At 35.6% G+C, this 24,316-nt stretch overlaps 1 protein-coding gene across 3 annotated transcripts in view; it reads right to left on the bottom strand.

The window, feature by feature from the left end:
- stet (stem cell tumor) overlaps nucleotides 1–24,316 on the bottom strand; it is a 98,050-nt gene that overhangs the window by 44,454 nt on the left and 29,280 nt on the right. Inside the window, exon 1 of one of the 3 annotated variants that reach the window (XM_065358458.1) lies at nucleotides 466–1,018. The exons of the other annotated variants lie outside the window; for them this stretch is intronic. The gene's annotated coding sequence lies outside the window, so the exon portion shown is untranslated. Of the gene's footprint in view, nucleotides 1–465; nucleotides 1,019–24,316 lie in introns of those variants that run through there. 3 annotated transcript variants of the gene reach the window in all.

The following is a 24,316-nucleotide window of genomic DNA, read 5'->3' as shown; positions in this document are numbered from 1 at the left end:
ATGCTATAATAGCGGCGCCGAAAATTTTTTTTCAGCTCACAATCTTATGTACGACGATTATACGAGTATATCGAACGAAGAAGAAGAAAAAAAAGGTCAATATTTCGGCGGCGGCATTGGTGGATATAATTTTAAAATTCAGTCGGTTACATTTTTATTACCCTCGCGGTGGCATTGAAAGAAATTTCGGTCGTGTCGTTGTCCTGCCAAGGCTTCGGAAAATTTGTTAGGTTTTTTTCACCCTTCTCGTACGACCCTTGTACAATACGTATAGCTTATCGTCGCATTAACATCTATAACGTTTTCTTTTCTCGTACACTCGAATAGGAGGGTGAAAACGATAAATTGGTAGATTAAGAAAGTAAAGTTAGGTTAGGTTAGGTTAACGTAGAAAAATATAAAAAGCGAATCGAGTACCTAGCGAATAAAATATTAGTTTAAAAAAATACAGTAAGACGTACTCACCGAAGAAAATAAATTCGCAATTATTCCAACGAAGTGATTTTTTGCTAAACATGGTCATTTCGAATGATTACAATAATCGAACCAAACACAGTCCAAAAAAACTACCAAATAGAACCAATTCGAGTTACGCTAACAGGGCGATATTTGCAAAAACTCGTACCATTTGTAATGGCAGGCAAAAAAAACTACATTTATAAGAGAAACAGTACACTCTACGAGTACATACGTTAAGTATCAGGTAATTTCAAAAATAAATCGATAATAACGAACGATTCGAATACTAAGTATATTTCACGAAGAAAAGTTGAAAACAAAACCGAATAGGAAGAGAGAAAAAAAAAGAAAAACGTAACGGAAGTAAGTTGAAGCACGTGTTGAATCGCGTTCGAAAGAAATACGAAAAATACTACGAGTCGAGTCGAGTCGACGATTACGAGCGCTGCAGCAAAGGCCTGAAGGTAAAAAGGTAAAACTCGAGACTAACGATAGTGACTAGATTGCCAATGCATGAAAATATAAACAACGGTGGCGGGTGGCAAGTGGCAGTGGCAAGTATTCCTATCAAACATTGGCCGTTGCTAAGGGGGGGGAGACCACACACTATTAGCGCATTCTATCGGTACAACTCTCGTGTCCGGTGGTCTGGTCTCTCCTGAATGGGTTTTCACAAAATTTTGGATTTTTTTTCTTCATATTTCAATAAGTCGATTCGATGCTTTTAATAAATTCCATATTTACACTCGTTACTTTTCATACATAATTATTTACTGCTTGCTTATAATTATAGGTTCATTATATACTATAGCGCTTCGCAAGAGAGAGAAAAATCAACTTGGATGCATATTTTTTCACCCTTGGAAGATTATTAGTTGAGGTTTTGGATAAAAAAATGAACAAGCTAAAAATAGGCGTGTTGAACTATTTAAAAAAATAATAAAATCGAGCTAAATCGTTTCAAAATCTGCGAAAATTGGAGAAACTTGACAAGTTACACATAGATGTTTCGATGAAGAAAAATATTAGTAGGTAACTGTAATTTTCAAAATTTCAAAATCAATTCTGAAAGTCAAAAATTCTAAAAAAATAGATTTAAAAAAAATTGGTCATATTTGTATCTACTGACAAGGGAACGTCTTGAGGTGTCACACTCCGATTTGAACGGGACCGCGATTTTTGGAAAGAGCATAGTCTAAAACCCCCAAAACCAAATTTTCAGCTGCCCAAGTTCATTTTTCGAATTTTGGCGAATTTTTCAAAATTCAAAATTGACTATTTTGGTGATTTATGCTATTTTTAAAAAAAAGTACACTGATCAATAAAAATGGTCAAAATAAGTCCCAAAACTAATATTAATTACCCGAATCCAAATTTCACCATTTCTAGCCCTTCTGGAGCCTCCAGCGCGATTTTTCAATTTCTCCAGAATTTTGAATTGGCTCCAGAAGGCGTGAATACGAAGTTGGGCAGCTAAAAATCGAGTTCGCGGGGTTGACCATATCCAAAATTGCCTTAAAGGGTTACCTATACGTATGCACAGCAAACCTCTTGTGTATTTGTAGCAGGAGCGGCGTGGTTTTTTGGCCAGCTTTTTTCAAAATTAAAAAATCCAAAAATAACCGTTTGTGAGGAAATTTTTGAAATTTGCGCGAATCGCTGTATTTCTTCAAGAACTAACCCCCGGAGCGCAAATTCTACCATTTCCAGCCGTTTTGGAGCCAAAGTAACACCTCAAAAAAACACTCTAGAGGTGTCACTCTCAAAATCGGCTCAGATGTAGATAAACTCGTTAAACAGGTCGAGTATAATACAGAACTCGATTTTTAGCTGCCCAACTGCATATTCACGCCTTCTGGAGCAAATTCAAAATTCTGGAGAAATTGAAAATCGTGCTGGAGGCTCCAGAATGGCTGGAAATTGTGAAATTTCGATTTGGGGGGTTAGTTTTGAACAAAGTACAGCGATTCGCGTGATTTTCAAAAATTTCCTCACAAACGGTTATTTTTTCATTTTTTCGATATATTTTTAATTTTTAAAAATGCTGGTCAAAAAACCACTCTTGAGATGTCACTCCCAAAATCGGCTCAGATGTAGAAAAAATCGTTAAACAGGTCGAGTATAATACAGAACTCGATTTTTAGCTGCCCAACTGCATATTCACGCCTTCTGGAGCAAATTCAAAATTTTGGAGAAATTGAAAATCGCGCTGGAGGCTCTAGAATGGATGGAAATTGTGAAATTTTCGATTTGGGGGGTTAGTTTTGGACAAAATACAGCGATTCGGGCAAATTTCAAAAAATTTCCTCACAAACGGTCATCTTTTGATTTTTTGGATTTTTTAATTTTGAAAAATGCTGGTCAAAAAACAACTCTTGACTCAAATGTGGATAAACTCGTTAAACAGGTCGGGTATAATATACAACTCGATTTTTAGCTGTCTAATTTCATATTCACGCCTTCTGGAGCAAATTCAAAATTCTGGAGAAATTTAAAAATAGCGCTGGAGGCTCCAGAAGGGCTGGAAAGTGTGAAATTTGGATTTGGGTAATTAATATTAGTTTTGGGACTCATTTTGACCATTTTTATTGATCAACGTACTTTTTTTTAAAAAAAGCATAAATCGCCAAAAACAGTCAATTTTGAATTTTCAAAAATTCGCCAAAAATCGGAAAATGAACTTGGACAGCTGAAAATTTGGTTTTGGGGGTTTTAGACTATGATCTTTCCAAAAATCGCGGTCCCGTTCAATTCGGAGTGTGACACCTCAAGAGGTTCCCTTCTGAGAATCTTCATTTACACACCGAAATTAGTATCATTTTGATCAAAAAATGCTCAAGCAATTATTTTAATAATAATGTTTTTTGCAGTTCTCACTAATTGGAAGTTTTGTTAAATTTCATGAAAAATCCATCATTTAGAGTGATTTACGAAGATTTTATTAGATTCTTGTTTTGAGTTTCGTGTTTTCACGTTACACCTATTTTTTAACATTTTTCAAATGCAGTTTTGACAAATTTAATGAAGTTTACATAATATTTATTGATTTGTAGTAATTTTAATGCATTAATCATGTTTTCTAAATTCGTGAAATTTTTCAAAAATGTCATCAGTTTATTTTGGTGATTGTGGGTAAAAAAAGTTCTCATAAAATGGTCAGTTTTTGGAAGAGAACCTTTCTTGCTTTTTGTTAAAAAACCGTGCCAGAGACCAAAGTCACAAATTTAGTTTTCAAGAATTTAGACACCCTCCAGCTTATAGGCCAAAAGGTCTTTGTTATAGGCTCATTCGAATCAGCAGGAGGCATGACTGTTCCATTATCAATGAAGAGAGATTTCGACTTCTCTTCGCGAGTATTATTTTTTTTAAAAAGGTAACTTTTGGTTAATTATTATAGATTGAAAACTCGAGACAGCTCCATTTTTTCATCAAAATTATTCATTTGAGAAGAATTTAGATTGGAATTTTTCAATGATTTTCTGAAAGTAGGTAATAGGTATATGTCTTATTTTTACGTAGTAAATAAGTAATTACCTAATCGAGACGAAGGGTAAATAGCCCCTCTTTCCTCTACAACTCCGGTGTTCGTTATTCGAGAGTAAATTTTTGTGAAATTTGCATCAGCCCCTAGTTTTGTAGTACTCGTATAACAAAAGGAAAATGCAGGCAGCAGCATTTGCTATAAAGACGAGAATGAGAGCGTGTGGAGAAAGTATACGATTACAAATCGATATAGAGGTAACAAGATGGAATGGAATGGAATTATGGTACATGTATGTAGGACCCATGCTACACACATAATATATAAGTAGTTAAGTACCTCCACAACGCGTTGGTATTGGTATTGGTATTGGTATTGGTACATATAGACATACCTAGTTCTGCCATCGAACAACTGGTATCGGCGTGTGCGGCCAATAAAGAAATTTAAACAGGAGCGACGGACGCGCAACGCAGAAAAGAGAGCGAGAGAAGCTTAATTGCAGCAGTAGCAACAACCAGAGCGGCAGATTAGCAGATGTCTGGAAGCTGAAGCTGAAACCAGGTGATGATAATTCGCAAGACCTTCGGCGTTCGACGACGACGACGACGACGACGGCGGCGGCGGCGGCGGCCGGCGGCGCGTTCCCGTTCGCGTTCTTTCAAGACCCGATAAAGTGCATCTAGTAATGACAGGTGGCCAGAGATTAAGCAAAGCAGAACGCGTGCTACAGCTATACGAGTACATACACATAGACATAGGTCTTCCGAGTTCGATCCTCCTCTCGATCACCAACTACCAAACTAAGTATAACAAACCCTCAACCCCTCGCTCGTTCCCTTCGTCGTCCCTCCAGCGTATTGGTTTTTAAATTGAACAACAGTATAAACAAAACGATGCCGATGCCGTTTCTTAAGAACCTTATAGTACGAGTATACCTTAATCGATGCACTAAAATTGACGTTTCATTTCAGGTACTTTTTCATAATCATCGTTCAAATCAAAAATGCCACGATTTGATTCAAGATTTTGATCTTTTTTTGCTCCTAGTTCTCTTCGTTAAACAACATTTCACCATGCAAATTTTCGAATATTTTATCAATTTTAAATGATTTTTCAAACGAATGTTTCCAAAAAATTCACCTCAATTTTACTTACTCAAATTTCATCAATTTTTGTTATTTTTTCGTTATTTTAGTTTTTATGATACATATGTATTTTACGTAATTATTGCCAGATTCCAATTTGATGATGATTGATGATATTCGACTAATTTTAAAAGGTATCTATTTTTATGTATTTTATAAAATCTACATAATTTTCACGAAATTTTGCACAAATTCTAAGATACGAGTACTTAGTTAGGTATTTTATCAATGTCTAGTCATTCTTATCTATTGTTTTGCAGGATGCTTCAAAATGGCTCACAAGGGAACCTCTTGAGGTGTCCGCCTCCGATTTGAACGGGACCGCAATTTTTGGAAAGAGCATGCTCTAAAACCCCCAAAACCAAATTTTCAGCTGCCCAAGTTCATTTTTCGAATTTTGGCGAATTTTCGAAAATTCAAAATTGACTGTTTTTGGCAATTTATACTATTTAAAAGAAAGTACGTACTTGACCAATAAAAATGGTCAAAATAAGTAATATTGATTCCTCAAATCCAAATTTCACCATTTCCAGCCATTCTGGAGCCTCCAGCGCGATTTTTACATTTCACCAGAATTTTGAATTTGTTCCAGAAGGCGTGAATATGCAATTGGGCAACTCAAATATGGATAAACTCGTTAAACCGGTCGAGTTTAACACACAACTCGATTTTTAGTTGCCCAATTGCATATTCACGCCTTCTGGAGCAAATTCAAAATTCTGGAGAAATTTAAAAATCGCGCTGGAGGCTCCAAATCGGTGGGAAATGGGGGAATTCGGTCTCGGGAGGTTAGTTGTGGACGAAATACAGCGATTCGCGCAAATTTCAAAAATTTCCTCGCAAATGTAAAACTTTTGATTTTTTTGGATTTTATATTATTTGATAAAAGCTGGTCAAAAAACCACTCTTGAGGTGTTCGCCCCAAAACCGACTCAAATGTGGATAAACTCGTTAAACAGATCGAGTATAACACACAACTCAATTTTTAGCTGCCCAACTGCATATTCACGTCTTCTGGAGCAAATTGAAAATTCTGGAGAAATTGAAGAATCGCACTGGAGGCTCCAGAATGGCTGGAAATGTCGGAACTCGGCCTCAGGGGGTTTGATGTGTTCGAAATTCAGCGATTCGCGCAAATTTCAAAAATTTCCTCGCAAACGGTAACATTTTGGTTTTTTTGAATTTCTTATCTACCTAAGTATGAAAAAAGCTGGTCAAAAAACCACTCTTGAGGTGTCCGCTCCGGAATCGCCTCAAATGTGGATAAATTCGTTAAACAGGTCGAGTATAACACACAACTCGATTTTTAGCTGCCCAACTTCATATTCACGCCTTCTGGAGCAAATTGAAAATTCTGGAGAAATTGAAAAATACCGCTGGAGGCTCCAGAATGGCTGGAAATGGCGAAATTTGGATTTGGTGGGTTAATATCAGTTTTAGGACTTATTTTGACCGTTTTTATTGACCAAGTACGTACTTTTTTTAAAAATAGCATAAATCACCAAAATAGTCAATTTTGGATTTTCAAAAATTCGCCAAAAATCGAAAAATGAACTTGGGCAGCTGAAAATTTGGATTTGGGAGTTTTAGAACATGCTCTTTCCAAAAATCGCGTTCCTGTTCAAATCGGAGGCGGACACCTCAAGAGGTTCCCTTGTCAATATCAGAAGAATTATTCACAATAGCCTACTTACCTTTGTTCAAAAAATTAACGTCATGAAAAAGTTCAAAAATTGCCTTTAAAACAGCTTCTTCTAATTTTTAAATTTTCAAAAATTCACCAAAATTCCGAAACAGATTTTTAGCGTCTGAAATAATTTTAGTTATTGGATGGGGTGGAGTGGGGGTAGTTAAAACTAAAATCTGATGCCAAAAGCTAACGTTTGAAGAAGAAATTTGTGTATTAGAAATAAAAAGATAAAAGCTGATGCATGAAAAAGAAGAAAAAGTTTCAAATTAATATGATCAAAATATCAAGTACCTACATACTAATTTGAAGAAAGAAAATGGAAGATTGATTTTGTTGCAAATTTTAGATTTTTAAATTTTTTATTTCTAATAATATTGTGTTTGCCTATACCTATATTTTGTAAGTTACTTGATTTTGTGTTCAATTGATATTTACAAAAAAGTGCAACATATGTATACCTAAAATTGTTCTATTTTCAATTAGTTTATTTTTCGAGTTTGTTCATTTTGTATTTTTCATTGCAGCTCTTTGTTATGGAGATTATCTCAGAATTGGAAATATCAAAAATTCACTGCAGGCATCAAGTGGTCCAAAACCACCACTAATCGATTTGCGACGTCAAAAATACAGTATCAGGCAAATTTTTAGCTTCATAAATGTTGATTTGATCAAATTTTTAATTTTTCATAAAAAATTGGATGAATTTGAAAATTTTTAAAAATTAAAAAAATCGATGAAAACTTATGCTACTCCAATGTAAAACATTATGGAGTCCAAATTCTTTTTTAGAAGATAGTGAAAACGTAGTGAAAAAGTAGTGACTTGAAATTTGCAAAGCATAAAATTTTCCATTTACCGCCACTGGAGTGCGAGATATTCGATCAGAAGCTAGGATTAGTGTTGCTATATCTTCACACGGACCCACCCTGTATACAAAACCAAATTTATAATATGTAGAAAGGTTCATACGGCTCGGTTTCAAAGTACCTACGTTGTAAAAATTAATCGCCAACTTTATCAAAAAAAAAAAAAAGGACCCACTTGAACAAAGGTATTCGTACACGCGGCAGGCCATTAATTACTCTCGAATTAATTTGTCAGTTTCACAACACGAACGATTAACGAATTCAACACCTCATATGCAGCTCCTCACCGCGCCGCATCACCTGACACGCAGAGCCAGAGGCAAAGGCAGAGGCAGAAGGGACCAAAGACCAAGGGTGGCCGGGTAAGAGCTGTTAATCGCGTAAAAAATCTGCACTCGTAATTTATTCTTTTGGGATGACTCGTAGAAAAAGGGTTAATGCGTATTTGTACACTCCTCGGATCTAGCACGTACCACGTACGCGGCTTGCCGCACACGCACACAATGTATACGACTGTGTACTGTGTAACCAATAAATATACAATCTGTGCTTTGCGGTATCTGTGGCAGCAGTCAGCAGTCAGCAGCCGGCAACTGGCAAGTCGCTACACGTCAGACTCGCGAGGTACCATAATACTCGTATACTCGTATACGCGAACGCGATAATATCCGATTTACAAGATTACAGAGGGAGTAGGTGTACTATACCTAGTAGGTCTAGGCAATAATACTCGTACATAGGTAGAGAGAGGTACCATGCGATGTGTATAAATGCTATTTTGTACAGTGTATTTATAATGGAACTTGTAGGGGGTGGAGGGGTGTAAAGGGTGATGGTTGATGGTTGATGGTTGAATCATAAATGTAGTACGTGGGTGTGTAATGTGTATTGTATAAGAGTGCCTAACTGCGTGTGCTATACGATACTCGTACGTATGTAGATGTATGTCTTCGTACCTACGAGTATTACTTACTATACAATATGAAATCTACACCAATTGTCGGCTTGATCTACGACTATAGGTATAACATACGTAGACGTAGACATAGACAAGACACAACATACTACGTACGTACGTCTACGTAATACGTATAAATATAGTATCAATTTAACAGATAGGTAGGCCTAACAGCGTTTAGTTTGATGGTTCATCGTTAACAGTACCTAACACGACACGACCACCTCTGTCTTCTTGATCGCCGCCGCACAGCCTCTATAAAGTCGACACTATGCTCGCTGTCAGTGTCACTGTGTGGTGGCTCTGGCTATAGTCAGCACAGCACAGCACAATTCTATCACCTGTCTACGAGACGATCGAGAGAGCCCGGTCATAAGACAAAAAAGTCAACAGCTTACCCGTGAAGATATCTCACAAATGAGGGTAATTACGGCAGAAAAACAGGTGATAATCTTACCAGATAATCGTCCTCTTTCTAATACTTACTTCTTAATCGAATCGAACAAGCGATGACTTATTCGTGCACGATTTATTACCTTTTCCCTCTTCTCTTCTTGCGACGTTTCAGCGTGAGCGTGATCAAAACGTACGAGTACCTACTCGTGTCTCGTACAGTACGCGACAACGGCGAACAACTGCCATTTTCACTCTTTGCCCTTTTCTTCTCATAACACTGTCAGTGTCATCGTTTTTTCTTCGCACTTATAATAATTCGTTGTACATATAACAACAGCAGTATAGTGTCACCTTTACCCGAGGCGACTTACAATCAGCCAATTAGATCCTTTTCAGCGTGATTAGATACTTACATTGGAGAGGATTCCGAAAAAAAAAAAAAAAAAAACTAATGTCAGAAGATTCTGACCTTATTTTGAGTTGCAAGTCACTTGGAAAAAAAATTAGCCTCGAAGGTATCCCTGAAGGGCTGATATGAGTTCTCGAGAAGAGCAATAGCCAACAAAAAACCGTGGCTTTTTCGATCTATCCCACCCCGGCTATTGTGGAAACAATGACCCAGTTTCCAAAGGATGAAATTCAAGATTCGGCGTCATTCGCTAAGTAATCACAGTTACAAGATCATTTTTAGGATTTTAGTGACGTGAAGTGACGTGAAGTGTCCCGATATGCGGAAAATTTTTTGAACTGGACACTGCTGAATCGAAAGAACACAAAAATACATCACTAGCCAAAATTTTAGGCTTTCAAGCGTATTTTTTGATTTTTGGTGAATTTTTAAAAAATCAAAATTTGAGCCAAAAATGAACAAAATTTTCCCGGAATGCTGAAATTTGCTATGTATTTCATTTTCTACTCCTCCCCCGTCCCCTTTATCAACCCGAGACAGTTTCGAACCGGTTTGAGCAGTACTTACTGGAGCTTTCAGCAAATCTTTGAAAATTGGAATTTCCACAAAATTTTATCCATTGGCTTTGGAAAGCTATAATTTATTGTATGTCATAATTTCAACACACTGAGTTGATTAGAAGGTGTTTCGAGTTATTTTTGTAGAGCTCCTCAGTAACATTTCAGAAATTCCGGATTTTCAAAAAGTGTCATAAAACAGTACGAATCAACTTTAACATGTGAGAAACGAGATTGGTGCTCGTGGATGACTTACTCGAGCGATCAAACGCCATTTGAAATTTTATTCCTAAATTTACTCGCAAAGGGAGCTACTAGGGTGGGTTGTTTTTCAACTTTTTTTTTTTTTGAATTTTGATGGAACCCAGCAAAAAAGCATGGTCGAATGACCTCATCGAAAAGATGTTGGAAAAATTTCAAATTTTATGGTTAACGTTTAACTCTCCCCCCCCCCCAGCTCGAGCTCTAAGTTTTGTTTTGAAAAAAAAAACATGGTTTCAACAATTTTTTCAATATATATATTTGCTTACGACCAGACATGTCAACTTTGCTTGGCATGTATGCTGGAAAATGAACAAAATTTTAAAATTGGTATAATTTCTGTTCTAAATCACTTACCAAAATTTTATTTGCAGATTCAATCTAATATTGAGAAAATCTATGTGTTGAAAAAAGTAGTCCGATTTTTAGGCTAAATTTTGGAGAAAAAATTTGAAAATGGAGTCAAATTTTAAGAAAGTTAAGACACCACAAGAAAGCTCGAACAGCATATTAAACATTTTTGACGTTTTTAATTTTTCCATAGGCCAATAAAATACTGAAAAATTTCAAGTCAAATTTGTTGTTGTGCACACTCAGGTTCGATGTATTTACATACATCTCCACCAGCGCATCACATTCTACTCACTACAAATTGACTGTAGACCCTGCGTTCGTCCTCGCGCCTTGATTTCTAAGCCATGCGCCCTCTGGTGGAAGTTTCTGAAAACTCATAGTTGACTTATATAGTAAAATTAACCCATGACATGACTTGTCAACTATAGTTGAGAAGTTGGTCAGTCCACTTGTATAGTAAAATTAACCCATTCATTAGTTGACAAGTCTGGATACTAATACCTATATATATATTTTTTTTAGTTCAAGTGGTCTTTTGATGTTGGTCAACCCTGCATAGACCACCAGTGCCAAAAACAGCACCTAATGTATTTTAAAATTTTTTAATGCATTGTGGTATCATTGTTGGCACCCGGTATTTTTTAAAATAAAAATTACACTGTGGTGCCGTTTTTGGCACCCAGTTGTTTTTTTTGGTGGTCCATGCAAGGTTTAAGATGTGATATACATATTATATTGTATGTATTTACCTATTTCTAAGCCATTTTACAAAATGATGTAGTTGCCTTAGTTGCAAAACCTCATATCTCCTCCAACTCTGAGATCACACCTTGTGTAAACCGTTCTTTTTGCACTGTAGCGCTCCCTATTGGATTTGAACGCTCAACTAAAAGATAGGTAACAAGAGGGGGACCACCCTCTCTTACCTACCTTTTAGTTGAGCGTTCAAATCCAATAGGGAGCGTTACAGTGCAAAAAGAATAGTTTACACAAGGTGTGATCTCAAGAGTTGGAGATAAGAGGTTTTGCAACTAAGGTGACAATGTATAAAGGCACCTAATACAGATAATTGAAACACATAGTACATCTTACTCAGCAATCTTCAAAAGCTTTGACATTGATTCAGTTACACCAACCCCGGAAATCATTGATGCAGAACTGTGTGACATACACGACTTGAAAATCAAATTTGATGAAGTTGCCAGAAATTTATTAGCACACTCCAGGGAAGATGATAACATTGAAAATATTTGATCCAACTTCAATGCATTATATTGAAATATAAGAAGCGTTAATTCAGAAAAACAAGACCATCTTCAAGACTTGAAATTACTAGAGCTCGACATACCCAAATTCAACAGCGATGATGTAGATTGGTTAAATTTCCTAAATGTCCAAGTGAAGAATATCCATAATAATACCAAGATTCCGCCTGAGAGAATCTCCAAATTAAATTACAAAAAGGCGTGGAACATCATCTTGTCGCATTACAATGATCCAAAGAAGCAGTTGTTGACGCATTTGAAATCACTCAATGTACACTCATCAATGGATCATAAAAAAGTTAAATTGAAAACATTAATTGCAAATTATCAACAACATTACGCTGTGCTTTTATCAATCATCAAAGAAAACCAGAATGAACCCAATTACGATCCTGTTGGTCAAATTTTAATTTCGATCTTCAATGAAAAAATTCCGTATTAACTACAAAAAGATTGCGGGAAAAAGAAATAGATGTCTTCTTTACTTAGATCGACCTTGGGTCATCAAAAAAATTTAAACTTTATTTTTTTTTCAAATTCAGGAGTTCTCAAAACATTAGTTTTTTAAAAAATAATATACTTATATTTTGTAAATAGTACCACTCATTAAGAAGGTACAATTGGAATTGAAGAACTCATTTACGCAGATACCACATAGTGAGGCACTATATTAAATCATCTGAGCAAAAAAAAACTTTCAACACATGAAAAATGTTGAAAATTTTCAATTTTTTTTAAAACTTTAAGCTCGAGTCGCATGAGAAAAGAGGAGGGGGGAGGGTGCCAAACGTTGACGAAAAAATTTAAAAAATTTTCACGCCTTATTGAGGCTTTTTGGTCATGATTTTTTGCTAGGCTCCATCAAAATTCGAGTAAAGTTGAAAAACAACTCACTCCAGAAAGTAGGAGTACTCCAACTGTCAGACAAATTTTTGCGTGCAAAAGTTCGATATAACCAGTCAAAATTTCAAGGTCCAAGTGCATTGTTCGATTTTTGATGAATGTTGAATTTTTGAAAATTAAATTTGAGCCAAAAATGGGTAAAAAAAAATCGAAATTTTACCAAATTGAGCCAGACAGGTGAAAAGTGTGTATCTTACTTTCGACCCTCAAAATATCGATTGAAGACTCTATCGAACTGTTTAGAATAGTTCTGGAGCCTCCAGCAGATTTTTAAAAATCGAATTTACGCAAAAGTTTATCCAAATTGAAGTTGGAAAGCTACAATTTCAACACGATGGGTCAATTGTGGATGTTTTCGAGCTATTTGGAAGCCTCCGGCAACTTTTTTGGAGATTCCACTTTTTAAAAAAAAACTCACTAAAATCCGTCCAATTAAGCTATAGCATGTTCAGTGGATTGAAATCAGTGAATAAAGTGAATTTCAGTTTTAAAATTTTATTGGGTAGATTTTTGTAAAAATTTCAAAATTTTGCTGTAATTCTCGTCACCTTGAGGGTTGATTATTGAGGAAAAAACCGACCTTTTTCACTCCGGACAAAGATTGTGACTGAATTTTTTCACTTCTAATAAACTTTTGATCGAAATCAAGTGATAAGACTGTTCATTATCCGGCGTGCAATCCTGCAATTTGTGAACGTAGTATCGAATTTATTATCAATTTGTTTCGGTGAATGTTTGTTCTCCCGAGGGACCACAATAGTACACAGTTAGTTACTCGGTGCTATATAGTTGGCTCAATATTAAGTAAAATGACCTCGATGGCAGCAAATTTTTCAAAGACTCGAAATTATCATATCGAACTTCCGCTGCGGATGCGTTCGTTTCTCGCGTATTTCCTGATGAAATGAGTGTTTTTTCGTTTCTTAGATCATTTAAAGTTATTGGTAGAGTTATGTACTATGTTTGGTGTCTGCGGAGGCGTGGAGGAGAGTTGGCGACTTGGCGAGTTTGATTTGTTATTATGTAGCGACATGGTTAACTTGATACACTACAAAGTTGTCGAAGTAGGTATATAAGAAGAGTAGGTAATCATCTAGGATAGTTTTTCATTGTATTACCGAACCACCTACAGACTGCACTCTGCGAGAAGCAGAATACGAGTATAGGTACATGGCTAAATCGTGCGGCAATAGTATAATTGTAATTTCTATTGCAACTGGCGTACATCCTCTGTTGTTATTTCGGTACTCTTTTAAATATCCATAATGTTCCATAGGTTAAATACCTTTTTTCTTTTTTTCTTTCTTTTTTTTTTTTGTATCACCTTTCGAGTTTATTATTTTGGTGTGTGTAAAAGGACGGAAACAGATGTGTAGTAAATAAAAATGAAAAAGACGCGGCGATAGAGAAGACGACGACGACGACGACGATGATGACGATGATGAAGAAGAGGAAAAAAATTGTGTCGTTAGCACGTGGCTAGAAAGTTAGGAGGCTCGTGACAGGAAATATATACAAAAAGGTTTGTATTTTGTAGATTAAACTGGGGCCATCCTTCTTCTTCTTCCCTTCTTCCTGTATATGCAGCGTTAACATATACTTACTCGTCTCGTTCGTATACTACAACAAAGTATGCAGAAGTGTGTCTATATAACTACGAGTGTATGTAGATGTACTCGTACCTATAGACCTAAGCATAAGTAAGTCTAAGCTGCGTGGTATTCTTGAAAGCGTGTGCTTATATGCTATCGCTATCCCTCTATCCCTATCCGTATCCGTATCCGTATCCACAGAAGTACGACACGACTCTCTGGCAATCACAAGTTTTGATTTCTTTCGAGATATTCATCGTTTGAATGCGTGTTCGCGATTTGTACGCACCATCGCCACCGTTACCGCTCCTGTTTTCCTTTAAATTATTCCACCCTTTTTCTTTCTTTCTTTTTTTCATCCTCTTTTACATACTAGTATAGGTACATCTACATACTCTTATACTTGTATGTATTATAGGCATAGGTTTTTTTTTCAACTTTATTGTTGTGTTAGGCATAATCGTACCATTTGCGAACGCGTATTTTGTTTTCTTTTTTGTTTAATTATATACTCGAGGAAGTAGTTGGTACTTTTCCTCTATCAGCGTCACCTTTCAGTCAACATTTAGGCATATTCGACTGGGTCTAGGACTATAGGTATACGGTACTTACTCTTTTTCTATTCATAATCGATATCAATAAGCCGGTACGAAATGGGATGGTATGTAGGACCTAACTGCTTAGTGCTTATACCTAGACCTACCTATGCGGTTACTTCCTTTTCGGCATAGAAAGCGAGTCTGTTGGTTTAAAACGAGTATGACACACGTCTGCTGTTACACTACTTGTTTGTGTGTGGCAATAAGGTATAACCAATGGTTCGGTTCGGCATCCGAATCATTTTTAATATTTCCTATCTTCGTATCCTAGAAGTTGTTTTTAGCTTGGGGTTAGGACTATAACTTTGCTTATGCTCAACTCAAAATCCTTTGATTTAAAAACAGAAAAGTCCACTGTCAAAAGAAAACCTAAAAAACTGAAAACTTGTGATAGCTGCCAGCTGGTAGCAGAACGTAAGTCTGAGCGTCATTTTTGTTGCGAAAATTCATTCAATAAAAAATCGATTTCTGACCAACTTTTTTCAAAAAAAAAAAAAAAAAAAATAGGTAGGGTAACTTTAGTAGGTAACTAAAAAAGTAAAAAAAAAAAAAGTAACAAAACATAGGCAAACCATTTTAATACGAAAAAAAAAATGAAACTCAATAGAAACTTGGAAGATAATTTTAGCAAAAAACAGGACTTTTTAGAAATTATCACCAAAAATGTTCAACAGTGAGAATTTTAGTTGTTTCTGGCAAAAAGCTACATTTTTCACAATTTCGACAAAACAGATTTTTAAACAATCTCTGGTAAAAAAAAAACGACATATTAGGAGAACTTTTTAAAGAATGAAACTTTTTGTAACTTTTTAGAAAAAAGTACAATTTTTAGCATTTTTATTTATTTTTGGCAGAAAACGAGACTTCGACGATAATTTCATTAAAAAGGAGGGCTTCTTATTAATTTTTGTCAAAAAAGGGAAGCTTTGGCAATTTCGGACAATGAATTGGTATGTTAGACTTTGATAATTTTTCAAAAACCAAGGCTTTTTGAGAATTTTTTAAAATGAAAAACAAACTTTTTTTACTTAGTAAGTACCATATTTGAAATCTCTCTTCCTTAATTACTTCCCAACATTTATTGGCAGAGAATTTCTGCCACGAAAACATTTCATTCACAATTTGAAAAGATTCTACGGAAATTGTGTGTATTTTCACCAAAATCCTGATTTCGAAAAAAAATATTTTGACGAAATTCAGCGATAAGCTTTTCACTTTGAGTTGAAAGTAAGCCGGAAAAAATTTCAGTGACCACTTTTAGGGTTCCATTCAGCGATTGGAAATACGGAAATCGTCAATTTTTGAGGCTCCAGAACGGCTTTGAACAGCTCCAGTCTACTCTGCAGCAGAGTTGGAATTGAAGTATCGAGTGAATTTTTGCTTTCCTACTTCATACATAGGTGAAATTTTGTAGAAATTTTGACTTTCAAAAATCTGCAAGACTCTCCAGAACCGCATAAAACGGTTCATAATTGTTTCTAATACACTTCGAGTGGGAGGTGAGGGGAGGAGAGGGAGTGAAAAATTTGGATACGTGCCAACTTTTACTTTTTTTACGTCATTTTGGTAAAATTTTGATTTTTTTTTCGCAATTTTGGAAAAAATTTGATGGCACGTTAATTCAATGAGTAAAAAGTAAGTAAAATTTACCAAAAATTGAAAAATTTATTTCAGCATCTAAAATGTTGATGAGTGATATATTTTTCAGTCATTTCATGAAATTTGGTATTAGTATCAGAGCATCACTTTTTTCATAAAAAATGTTAGGTATTTCAAAAAAAAAAGCTCCTAAAAGTTGGTAGAAGAGCTCAAGTCTATCTTCATTTTGGGTCATTCCTTGTCAATTCGACCAACGTTTTTGAGTCATGCATTTCGATTTATCTCAAATTTTTTTTTTACAATATCTACCCACCCAGTTTGGTCCCAGCTCCCTTAGGGGGCGAGTGGGGCGGGGCTTGCATTATTTTCACATTGTCTCGAGGTACTCAACTTCAGCAACGCATTCCTCCAAAACTACGATACTTTGATCAAAACTGATTTCACAGTTCGAAAGGGTATTGAATTTTGAACATTTTAAGCATTTTGAAATTTTCAAAATTTGAAAGTTGAACTTTCAGATTGAAAGTTCAAATATCAAAATGGCGCTGTAGGTCTGATGTACCATTTAAAATTCTGAAAAAATTTCCATAGATGTACCTTTCGATGCTTTTTTGAAATATTTAAGTTTCGAGATAGGATCTCTTGATGGAGGGGAAGCACCTCCACCCCCAATTTGGGGCAAAACTTTCGAGAAAAAAATCTTGGGCATGTGATACATCGAATTGTATGTTTTTGGTAACGCTGAACACGAATACGACGTTTAATTTTTGATTGGACCTCATCCACGCCCCCCAGCACCTCCCCAAATGGGGTAAAAGTTCAAAATATGGTTTTTTTCGTGCGACACATCAAATTTCGTGGAAAAAATTTCATCCATTAAATAAAAACGCAACTTCGGCCATTTCTCAGATACTTTACAAAATTTAGAAATGGCGGGGAGGGGATAAAAATCGTTTTAGACAATTTTTGACCACTTAACGTGTAAGAGGAGGTCCTCTACGACCCAAAATGAAAAAAAAATCAAAAAATCGCCCAGGAAATAGACTCAAGAAATTCAAATTTAGCAGAAAAAATTTTATTGACCACTTACAGGATTCTACTGAGCGATTAAAAATTTGCAAATAGTTGATTTTTGGACAAGTATTTTGAAAATATCCTTTTCTGGAATATTTCGTGTAGATAAATGATTATGACAAAACATCGAAATTCGAAAGATATCAGCTCACTGAAACGTAGGAATATTTTGAAACAAGCCATTTTTTTAGCCACTGATGTAAATTTCAAAAAATCTTAATTTGATCAGTTTTTGCCTGTGTGTCTATATTTTTTGAAAAATTTGATCCGTTTATGCATAATATAATATTTGAGAAAAAAAATATTTTCAAAATTTAAATTTACACAAAAATAAACAATTTGCAAATTTTAATTCGCTAACGAGAGAAGTAAGTAGGTAAGTATCCCAACTGACAGCAAAAATTTTGAAATTATCGAAGCTAAATCGAAATAACATTCAAAAACACTTCAGATCAGCTTAAGTTTCAGGAGCTCGAGTAAATTTTTCGACCTTTGATGAAATTTCGAAAATCAAATTTCGGCCTTAAAAATTTGAAGAAATCAAAATTTTACCAAATTGATTTAGAAAGCTGAGATTTGGTAGGTCCCCTATATTTGACACCCTCACCCCCCCCCCCCATCGACTGGAAACAGTTTCGAACAGTTCTGGAGCCTCTAGCAGATTTCTTAAAAGTTGAAGTGGCCAAAATGTGATTTTTGAAAATTGAACGAAAATCAAAAAATGCACTCGCCTTGACCGGGGTTTCAGCACTTGCAACAAAATGTCAATAAGAGAGTACCAAAAAACAATTTTTTTTCAGTCACGTAGATATCATCCTTCGGTCAAAATAATCGGAATATTTCGATATCAGGGTTCACGATTCGAATTCGAATCACCCCCTAAATTTAAGTAAATGACACTGGCATTCGCAACACACTTAGACGTAGTGGCAATATGGTATCGAAACGTTAGCGGTTGGGCAAATTCCGCGGATCTGGTGTCCAGCAAGCAAACTGTCACCCTTTGCACTTTCTTTCCGCCTGACAACACGTCACGAGTGGCAAACCTCGATATACCTACCTACCATAATAATATGCACAAGTTACACCCTAAATAAACGAATAGTGCCAAATTCCATTGATTTTGTTCACGGAAACTTATCAACATTGAAATCCAGTTCATCGAGTACCAAAAGGGAAAGAAGAATGTAGGCACTGTGCAGTGTGCAACCAGCAACCACATAGGCACATACGAGTAGATGAAGATGCAGTGCGCTATGCTCTGTGTCTCTGACCGATACGGTATTTAGCTTTATTCGGGAATTAGAAGCAGCAGGCAGGTATACGAGTACTATTCACGAGTATATGCACAATTTAAAAAGGTTGGCACCACGTAAACACAAATCCAAGTACCTCGTTATATTTGGTTAGTCTGTGTGTGAATACTCGTATTATGGTATCTAATTATACCTACGCGAATAGTCTTCGTATTACGTAGTGTGTGTGTGAATTTTTGGCGAAAAACGTATAATACTGACGACGTACGAACGTATACTCGTACGCTTATGAGCGATTTAAAAAACACACACACACACAAGTACCTAGGTAAAATAAGACGATGGCGATGCCGATGGCCGCAATTTGTAACAGACTCAGGATGACGGTACAGCGCGCAAGTAAACAATACGCACACCGCACAGGCACAGCTAGGTCTAAATTTTTATAGCGGTTTGTTGTTGCTCTAATTAAATATTAACGATGGTTTTTAAGCGTTTCCAGATGTTAACGTAATTCGATATTGCAATTTTAGTATCGATTTTCGTTTCATCTCCTTTTACGCTTTTCACGTAAGTACACTGCATTCCAAATATCGTACGCGGCGTATGTAGGTACCTTGGCCATCCAGACCTACTCCTACGGAATACGGTGAGGAGGAAAAAAAAAAGAATGAAATAGCTCGAGCATATAGGCAGCAAAAAAGAAAGACCAAAATAGCCCGCAACTTGCACGAACCAAATGTGTATGTGTGGGGCGCGAAAACTTGTTTTTTTCTTTTCTTCACCTTCTTTCTTTCTTTTTTTTCTTCCTAAATAGTTTGTATTCTTTCCTCGTTTACCGTTTGACAGTCTTCCTTTCGTTTCACCCTCATAATCAGATCAAGATAGTCCACAGCACGCGCCATTTCAATCGCCCAATCAATCAAATTACCTTACGCTCTTTTAAGTTTGTAATCTTTCTTTTATATGTATTACATACACAACGAACGGATTCCAATTTTTTTCACAACCTTACACCCTAAAGTAGTCTTGTCGAGTAATTTGACCTCTATACGATGGGTGCATTTTGACGATCTTTCGATTCTTACATTATTGATACTCAAAGACATCTCATTGTTGAATAGGTAGCCGACAGTCGTGTTCTTATGACGTAGGTAAATTATTGGGAAAACTTGGTAGAATTTCATACACGGCTCCTAAAGTCGCATAATCTCGAATAAATCTGTAAAATTGAATGAAAAATCGAAAAAGTTAGAAAACGTAAGCTAAAAGTAATTTACAAAATTATTAATAATTTCAAAAATCCGTTCGAAAAAATTATTTCGAAAGTCGTTAGATTTTAAAAATTTACACAACCATACATTTATCTTCTATAGAGAGGAAAAATTGCCACTGCTGAGTTTGTATTATAGAACAGCTTACAAAGCAAAATTAGAAGCTACTCGTAATTGAAATTTTATCGCCATCGCGCCATAGAACGAGTATTATTTTTCTTTCTTTCTTTCTCCTAGAAACTCAGAAACCTTGAAATGAGAATTGAGATATCTTTAGCAACCTCTAAATCAAGCGCAAGTTACAGAGGGGTAAGTTGAAAACTACATGTATGTATAAGGAAAAACCAGGCGGAAATTTCCATTTTAATTTCACTTCAGAAACTTTGGAACCTTCCTTCTGCCGCCTACTTTTATATGTAAACTTACGTTTTATTGTGTCGAATTCAGACCTCGTTATATTTTTCATTTCACGAAATTTCAAGATAATGTTTGAGAAGTGAAAACAATCAGTTTAAAATTTGTCCTTGGCCGGAAAAATTTGATAAATATTTTTACAAATGAATTTAAATAAGTATTCCAGAAAAAAAAAATACAAAACTCATTTAAAAAAACTGAAATTAAGTTTTTCTTTGCTATTATAGTCCGGCATATGACAATAGGAGTAATTGCACCCCCCCCCCCCGCCGATCCCCCGGGACAACTTTTTTCTTAAAGGGGACATCCTAAGGAACATTTTAAAGCAAACTTGCCAAAAAAAAAAGTTGGCCTTACTTATAAAATGGCTGCCATTTTGATTGACAAGTCAGCAAAAATCGCAAACTTTGCGTTTCAACATAGGACTTGCACGAACTTTTTCAAACTTTACAAAGGTAGATCGAAAGATCATGCGAAAATTTATCACCTGCCAAAATTTCAAGTACTGAAGTGCGTTTTTCGATTTTTGATGAATTTTTGAAAACGAATTTAGGCCAAAAATGAGGGAAAAAATTAAAATTTCATCAAATTGACCAAGAAAGCTGAAATTTGGGATATACCCTATTTTCGACACGACAAATCGATTGAAAACGGTTTCAATCCGTTTTGAGCAGTTCTGGAGCCTCCAGCAGATTTTTGAAACTCGAAATTCCCACAAAATTCCATCAAATTGGAGTTGTAAAGCTAAAATTTATTCTAAAAACTAATTTCAATACGCTAAGAAGTACTGCAGGTGAATTTCAAGTCGTTTTGGGTCCTCCAGCGACTTTTTGAAAATTCCTAAAGCCTCCAGCAAATTTTTGAAACTTTAAATTTTCACAAAATTTCATCAAATGGAGATGGAAAGCTGAAATTTACTCTACACTCCAATTTTAACACCCTTTGAAAACGACTTCTGGTGGATTTCAAGTCATTTTAGAGCATCCAACGACTTTTTTGAAAATTACTGGAGCCTCCAGTAGATATCTGAAACTTTAAATTTCCCCAAAATATCATCAAACTAAGATGGAGAGTCGAAATTCATTCTGCAAACTAATTTCAATACGCTACGAAGCTGACTGCTGGTGAATTTCAAGTCGTTTTGGAGCCTCCAGCTACTTTTTGAAAGGTTGTATGATGTTTTTTTGGAAAATTGAAATTTCCTAAAAGTAGCTGGAAGCTTCAAAACCATTTGAAACCGTCATGTAGTCTGGGAAGTAAATTTCAGCTTGCCAACTCCATTTGATAAATTAATGTTGGGGAAATTTCAAGTTTCAAAAATCTACTGGCGGCTCTAGTAATTTTCAAAAAAGTCGCTGGAGGCTCTAAAATAACTTGAACCCACCTGAAATCGTCTTCAGAGGGTGTTCAAATTGGAGTGTAGAGTAAATTTCAGCTTTCCATCTCCATTTGATGAAATTTTGTGAAAATTTAAAGTTTCAAAAATCTGCTGGAGACTTTAGGAATTTTCAAAAATTCGCTGGAGGACCCAAAACGACTTGAAATTCACCTGCAGTACTTCTTTTAGCGTATTGAAATTAGTTTTTAGAATAAATTTTAGCTTTACAACTCCGATTTGATGGAATTTTGTGGAAATTTCGAGTTTCAAAAATTTGCTGGAGGCTCCAGAACTGCTCAAAACGGGTTGAAACCGTTTCCAATTGATTTGGCATGTCGAAAATAGGGTATATCCCAAATTTCAGCTTTCTTGGTCAATTTGGTGAAATTTTGATTTTTTCCCTCATTTTTGGCCTAAATTCGTTTTCAAAAATTCATCAAAAATCGAAAAACGCACTTCAGTAATTGAAATTTTGGCAGGTGATAAATTTTTGCATGATCTTTCGATCTACTTTTGTAAAGTTTGAAAAAGTCCGTGCAAGTCCTATGTTGAAACGCAAAGTCTGCGATTTCGGCTGACCTGTCAATCAAAATGGCCGCCATTTTGTAAGTAAGGCCAACTTTTTTTTTTTGGCAAGTTTGCTTTAAAATGTTCCTTAGGATGTCCCCTTTAAGAAAAAAGTTGTCCCGGAGGATCGGCGGGGCGGGGGTGCAATTACTCCTATAATCATATGCCGGACTATACCTACGATGTTGATGTCGCATGTCGATTGTCGAGCAAAAAATACGCAGAAATTTTATATCATAGGTAGGTATGTGAATGTTATTCCATACCAGCATCGAAAAAGTTTTCATTACACTCGCATTTGCTTTAGGGTCAATTTGAATTGAAACACTTGTTCGACAGTTTATACGGTTATACTACATACTCGTACAAATGGTAGCGTGAAAAAATAAATAAAAAGCAAACCCGCTTTTATAAGGTGCTAGCAAATGGTAGTAATACCTACGACGGTGACGCGATGGTACACATGTAACACGTTCTATTAGAAGGGGGAATTACAGAGGTGAGAAGGAAAAATACTAAACAAATCAACACGTAAAAAAAGAAAAGAACAATGCTAGTAGCCAGGTAAGTATTGGTATTAAGCAATAGACGCATAATGTACATCACATATGTCTACACTTGCACATACTACATACAATCATAGATGTAGCATATCTGCATAGTGTACTCGTATAATGACAGAACTGACGCTTATGTACACATACCATAATAATGTAGGTACTCTACGTATGCAACATATATGCAGCAAGTCTATGTACTTTACTTATAATATAGTACGAGTGTCGAGTAGGTATCATGTGTTGTCACAGAATACACCATAAACCTACTACTATAACGTTTATAAAGTGGCAAGTAACCAACAGGGACATAATACGTTTACCTACATCCGTGACCATAAAAAATATTATTATATTATTATGTACGAGTATCTGTAACGACTCGATGCAACTCCATAGCAAAAATAACAAGTCCACACTTACTAATTACACAATGAGAGTTGCACGATGGATTACTGTCCACTACAGCCCACACATCCAGAAATGAAGGCCAAAGGCGTGCACCAAATTTATGTACTACTACTACTAGAGCATGGGGTAGTTCTATTATACTCTTTTTTGCATCTTTGTTCCCAACTGAAAAATACTTATTTTTTTGTCACTTCTTTTCTGGGGGTACGCTATATAGTTAATTCTCGAAAAACATAAAATCCGCAATTTTTTGTACCCGCTTCTACTATCCAAACATTCAAAAAGAATTGATTTTCACCTACACATATGTGTTTGAAAAGTTCTCTTTTTGTTCCAAAATTGGCAACAAAAGTCCGGTTTTCACGACAAACTTGCTTATACAAGATTCTACTCGTATATATCTTTTTTTGTCAAAGCCTTACTATTAGTCCAAAATTTACCCACAGCTCACTCTTCACAGAAAAATCTCTTTAAAAATGTCCATGTTGCAGTATAAACATAACGATTCAACACATATTGGACTCCTGTAATTTATACAAATCAAATGTTGAAAATATACTGGGAATAGGCTTCAAATATGAAGACTTGAAAGAAGATGATGAAGACCTATGCAAAAAATTATTCACTTTCTTGAAAGTTTCCAACCTATTTAATGATATTTGAAAATTTGTTTTCTTTAATTGTTACTAATTTGTTATATTACAAGTATGTTTTCCTTTATCATTGTTATGGTAAGTGCAGCTAATTACGCCACGTCCGCAGCTCTCATGGTAAATGGGTAGATGACGCCGTGTGACAATTTTTAGGTGATTGTACTCTTAAAGCCAAGGTAGGAAAACAAAAATATC

This window comes from Planococcus citri, chromosome 3 (genome assembly GCF_950023065.1).
Source record: "Planococcus citri chromosome 3, ihPlaCitr1.1, whole genome shotgun sequence".
NCBI lineage: Eukaryota > Metazoa > Arthropoda > Insecta > Hemiptera > Pseudococcidae > Planococcus > Planococcus citri.
This window is presented reverse-complemented; position numbering and strand designations above follow the sequence as displayed.